General features: G+C 52.1%; 1 protein-coding gene across 2 annotated transcripts in view; it reads right to left on the reverse strand.

The window, feature by feature from the left end:
* Positions 1–5,134, reverse strand: part of RCAN2 (regulator of calcineurin 2) — a 164,619-nt gene extending 159,485 nt beyond the window's left edge. The window contains exon 1 of one of the 2 annotated variants that reach the window (XM_084623209.1): positions 4,984–5,134. The gene's annotated coding sequence lies outside the window, so the exon portion shown is untranslated. The remainder of the gene's footprint in view (positions 1–4,983) is intronic. The other variant, XM_084623211.1, reaches the window with a different exon arrangement.
* Positions 5,135–6,000: the final 866 nt, after the last annotated feature.

The raw sequence follows: 6,000 nt of genomic DNA on the forward strand, positions 1-6,000 counted from the left end.
TATATTTATGGAAATTAATAATGTATTTTCTTAGAAACTGCTTTTCTGTCTTAAAAGAGTTTTTAAAAGGTCCCTTGGGGACATATTCAAGTTATAACTAAGGATCTCTTGAAACTGCTAGGAAGCATTTCTTTCTTTTTTTTGACCAGTGCTGCCAGCCATGACAAACTACATAACTAAAAATAGAATAACGGAACAAAATGCTACTAATGAAGAAGGTTTAAATATAACCAAAATTGCAAGTGACTAAATAGATACAAACCTTCTGGGAAAACTAATTCCACAGAAAATGAGAAAAATAGAAAAACCAAAAATAAACCAAAAGTTGCCGTCTTGTATCTAAAAGGAATGAGCGAAGAGCAGGGGGCCCATTTCTGCTCCTACTGAAGTCAATGGCAGTTTTGTCTTCAGGCAGCGTGTGTGAGATTTTCAAAGCGTTGTTTGCAGTGTTGTAGCCAGGTTGGTCCCAGGACAGGTTGGACACATTAGCAATCTCTCTGAGAATTTTAAATGCATTCAACGTTGGCCTAACTCTGCTCTCATTAAAGTCATTTTACCAGACACGTGAGCGCTGGCCTAAATCAAATTCCCACTGACTGCAATAGGAGCTGAGTTAGACCAACACTAGAGAAGTTGCCTTTGTGTTTCCTTATTACGCCAAAATCCCAGTCCCACAATCCCTACCATGGCAACACTTCTGTTGGCTTCAGTGGAACTTTCACCAGAGCAGAGACAGACGAATTGGACACAAAGTGACAACAGGAACGGATTGCCGCAGACAAAGAAGCAATATAGCCTGTATTGCACTCAGGTTTATGACTGCTCCCTCTAGTGGCAATAAAAATGTCTAAAATCACATCCGATGAAGTGAGGGTCTGCACATCACATTGTGGGATCACGACTGTAGTTTTGCTTTGCTTTTTAAAATATTGATACGGACACACATGGTGAAAAAGTAAGGCTAATAAATCATATCTTTAAGAAAAGAAATTCAAGACAATCTTATAGAATGATAACCATCCAGGCAGTCTTCTATCACACTTTCATTACAATTTGGAAATTAAAAACTGAAGCCATTCAAAATATAAGAGTTTGGAGATACTCTCTTTATAGATGCCATGGCTGGTACATAGAAGAAGTTTACAAACCAGGCACCATCATATGGGTGTTATCAGTGTAGCCATCAGTGTTCTTAATACAGTTGGGGACAAACCAAAACCCAGGATACAAACAGAGCCCACATCAGAGCCATAAATTTTAGGAACAGAAGCTACTCATCTACTCTGATTCCTGTATATCACAAGCCATCAACACTACCCAGCACCTGTAGACTATGGATTTCCTGGCCAACCTCCAGAAATTGGTTCTGGAGTTCTTCTGGTCAGGACTGCACTGGGTCTCTGCAGGGGTTCTCCATCTGCCCCTGGAGGAGGGAGGGCAGGGCCTGAAGTGTCTCCGCACTCAGGTCCACGTCTTCCGCCTCCAGGCCCTGCAGAGGCTCCTTTATGGTGCAGGTAGTCCGGCGTGGAGCGCATTGGCGCACGCCTTCCAGCGCCGCCTCCGAGGGCTCCGATATGACCGGCAGCTCCTTTATCTCCACCCGAGGGGTCTTCCGCGAGACCTCTCCGGGCTGCCGGTCTTCTACCAGGACCTCCTCCGGACCTGGAAACTGTTCGCAGCGACCAGGTCCGTGGCGGCCTCCCTGGGGGAAGACCTCCTCGCGGAGCCCCTGCTACACAACCCCCAGCTCCGTGTGCAGGCGGCGGAGTCCCCCTCGGTGCGCCAGAGGTTGGTCCTGGCGGAAGTCACCAGAGTCGGAGACCTCCTGGACTACGACCGGGGAGACTGGCTGGATCCCCTGACGCTCGCTCAGCGCATGGGGCTCTCCAGACCGCGTACTGCCCTGCGCGTACTTCAGGAGGTGAGGGCCGCTTTACCGCCCGCTGCTCGGGTTTACCTCGACCGGGTCCTGCGAGAGGGCGCGCCCCGCCCACCCTCCACCCCAGGCCCTCCGGACCTTCTCATCGGGCCCCTGCCCCGTGGACCCGACCGCCCCCCCCGCCCCTTCACCGTGAGCCGGCTCCGCGAGCTGCAGCCGGTCCGTTTCCAGACCGCGCCAAAACGACATCTCTACACGCTCGTGCTCCACACCCTTCATGTCCTCACCCTCGCGTCCCGCCCTGACACAAAGTGGCGGGACCTCCTGCCACCTCTAGAGGGTGAGGAGCCCCGGTGGGCCAGCCTCTATTCCACCTTAGTGCCGAGGCCCGCCGGGGATATCAGTTGGCGGCTCCTTCACGGGGCCGTGAGCACGGGCGTGTATTTGGCGCGGTTCACCTCCATTCCGGACACCTGCCCCTTTTGCGGCGTGAGGGAAACCCTGGCGCACGTTTATCTGGAGTGCGCCAGGTTGCAGCCCCTATTCCGGCTCCTCACCAATCTTTTGTTACGGTTTTGGTTGCACTTTTCTCCTCACCTTCTCATCTATGCACTCCCTGTCCGTGGCCCCACTAAGTCGCGGGACCTCCTGGTCAACCTCCTCCTGGCCCTGGCTAAAGCGGCCATCTATAAAACCAGGGTGAGGAGGTTGGCCGATGGAGTCTCCTGCGACTGCGGGGCCTATTTCCGCTCCTCTGTCCGTTCACGCCTCTGAGCGGAGTTCCTCTGGGCGGCGTCCACCGACTCCCTTGACGCCTTTGCGGAGCGGTGGGCGCTGTCCGGGGTTCTCTGCTCGGTGTCCCCGTCCGGTTCCCTTCGTTTGACCCTTTGACCGCACTCCCGTCCCTGGTTTTCATTAGTTGTCCCCCGTAATTAGTTGGTTCTCCAGGCCCTGTGGATCTCCCCCTTAGGCTGTGGGGGGATCCTTTTGTAGTGGACGAGCTCTGCCCGCCCACGTCCTGGATTCCCAATAGGACCTGTAGACTAAACCCAACAACCAAAATTAGACCATGGTATTACAGCCCACAGGAGCCTACGCTATTGTGTGCCACAGGCAGAGAATAGGAGGTACTGAGATGCACCAATGCCCCTGCAATAGCAGGGAAATTATTACATGAGATACTTGCCAGGATTATTTGGGTGTGACTCACATTCCATACTGCAGTGGAAGGCAAAAAAACCTCCAAGGTCATTGCCAATCTGACCTGGGGGAAAATTCCTTCCTGACCCCACACATGGCAATTAGTTAGACCATGAGCATGTGAGCAAGAACCAGCCAGCCAAGCACATTGTTTGGCAAAAGATAGAATCAAATACATCAGACAGATGGGCCCCAGCCTCCTCAAACTGGGGTAAGGGAGGGGTCACCTGTCCTCGGTTCTTACTGCACTGAAGAAACCACAGAGCCAAGTTTACAATACGTATGGACATATTTCCCACTTAGTAACCATCCACTGAGCAAAACAGAAGGTTAGTTTGTAGTTCCTGTGACAATTTCCCATCTACACAATGGTCTTAGACCTCAGACTCTCAGAGGATGATGTTGTATTCACTGTGAAAGCGTACTGGTTTTGTATTCTTACTGGTTTTGTATGTTTACTGAAGCAACAGAGTTGCTTGGGAGTAATGCTATGATTTTAAAAGAACAATGCTTAATTATTCCACAGAGCAACCTCTATGAACAAACAAAACTGGAGCAAGTTATTTTTCTATATATAGCTACAGAAGACTATGAAAATCTAAAATGTGAAATATAAGCCATGCTAACAAATCCATACAAACATTATAGAATCTGCCACTTTTATTTTTAATCTAGTTGCTGAAAACAATAAATGTATGAAGAATTTATGGACACAAACTTAGAAGGTGATGGGGAGTGAAAACTTTCTTAAATGACTACTCATGGATCCAGGAGAAAACTGCTTGCTGAGATGACAGTTAACTAGAGGTCTGATAAAACCGTACTGGAATCCTAGGGCTGTCTTTATAGCGGCCTCTCAAAACCGCAGAGTCCCTTTGGGAGGGGCATGGGGTACAGGTTTCATTGTACTTCCACACTCAGAAGCAACACAAAGCGGTCAGAACAGGTTTGTCGTCACTTAATTTCCACTGATTTTTATGTGAGCCGAAAGGTTTAATTCAGCACAGCAGAACCCCCTTTAGCATCTCCCATATTTGGTTTTATCCAAATCCTGTGTACATCTCTACACCCCAACATGAGACACTCCTTCATTTGTCAATTCCCCATTTAACCAAAATTCCCTCCACCCCAAAGAAGTAACTTATCTCCAAACCCCTCAGCAAGCCCCCTTCGCCCTGAATTATCCAAACACCCCTCCCTTTATTTGCAACATACCAAGGCTGTACGCAGTACTCCACAAGCCCCCAACAATACCTGCCCCCTGTCCCCCAAAGATCCCCCAATCCACCCCAGCACGTTTCTGACAGCGCAGCATGGCTTGGTCCTGTGGGGGCTGTAGCGCTTGATGGGTGTGCAGCGGGAGGGGGGAAATCACGCGGGGGCGGCCACAGACCCAGCCAAAACAAAATGAAAAAAATTGAGCCGGGTCCCCGAGGGGCTCCCTACTACCTTGCCAAAGTCGCTGCTCCCGGATGAGGACACCCCCACCCCACACGCGCCTGGGAAAACCCCCAGGCGCCTGGAAGGCTCAGAACGCCCCTGCAAGGGGCCGGGGTCCGCGGGCACGCAGGGAGCCCCTACCGGAGCCCTGAGCGGAGAACTGCTGAGCCCCCCAAGCCGTGAGACCAAGCGCTGGGCACGATCCATGTCTTGCTCCCCCAGGCAGCGGCACCCCCTCCGCTGGGGGCACAAGCGGGATCGCGTTCTCCTCCCACACCCGGGAAGAGCAGGAAACTGTCCCCCTCCCCGTGACAGCATCCCTCGGGGCTGTTATATAACGGGCTGGGGGGTGCGGGGGACATGCCCGTCCGGGGGGACGGGGGGGGGGTTCCTGGCAATTGCTACCCCCCGGGGAGGGGGTCCCCACGCTGCAAGGACACCGCGCAGCCTGCGCCTGAACTTACCTGCCGCGGCTCGTTTTCCCTCCCCGCAGCCCCCGTGCACCGCCTCGGCTGCTGCTCTGCTCGGCTGGCGGCTCCGCCGAGCTGCCGCCCCCCTGACAAAGCGGCTCGGGGGAGGCGGGCTGGCCACAGAGGGCGGGCGGCAGCCGGGCCCAATCAGCCCGCCCGCGGCTCAGCCTCCCAGGCTGCGCGAGCCAATCCGCTCTCCGCCCTCCCCAGCACGCCCGCCGAGCTCGTGTCAACGCCGGCTGCTGCTTCAGGCTGGCCGAGAGGGGTGGGAATCGGTCAGCGCCGCTCCGCAGGTGGGTGGAGGTTTCTGCCTGCCCCTCCCTGCGCAAGGGTTCTTCCCCCTTCCCAATCACTTCCATACAGGCAGGGGTGTGGGGGTTCAAGGGGAAAACTCTGCCCACCAGGTGGAGGCGAGTTCAGGTTTCTGTGGCATCATCTGGCTCTGGGCACTGGAGTGTAGACAGAGCTTAATTTGTAATGAAAGGGGTGCCAGGGCTCAAACAGATTATTTTATTTTCATAATTGAGGTGGCAAGCCCAGAGGTGCTGGGGCTATGACCTGCCAAGTCTAGCGGTGCCAGGGCTGAGCCCTGGCAAGCCCTGGCACAAATTAAGCATTGCATATAGATCTCTGCTATGCCAGAACTCTCATTCTCCTCCGTTGGGTTCCCCTAGTTCAGTGTCATAATAACTAGGCTTGGGAGTATTAGACTTTTATCTGTGAATGTCAATTTCAGGGAGCACACACAAACTTCTGAAAATATCTATCCATTATAGCTGAAAAGGACCACCCTTGGTCTTATTATAAAAAGAAAGTCATTTAAGAATTTTGATCTTCTGCTTCCTTGGAAAAAGAACTGTTCCTCTTCCTCCTTTCTCTGCCATCTACATGTCTGAGGCTGCTAAAGCTTAAAGTTTTCTGTGGTATCTCCTTAATCCTATAAAATTTTATGGGGATGAAATCAATAAGGTTCTACAGAAATGGCTGTGAAAATCTATAAAATGTAACAGA

This window comes from Lepidochelys olivacea (genome assembly GCF_965140295.1).
Source record: "Lepidochelys olivacea isolate rLepOli2 genome assembly, chromosome: 3".
In the NCBI taxonomy this organism is placed as follows: Eukaryota; Metazoa; Chordata; order Testudines; family Cheloniidae; genus Lepidochelys; species Lepidochelys olivacea.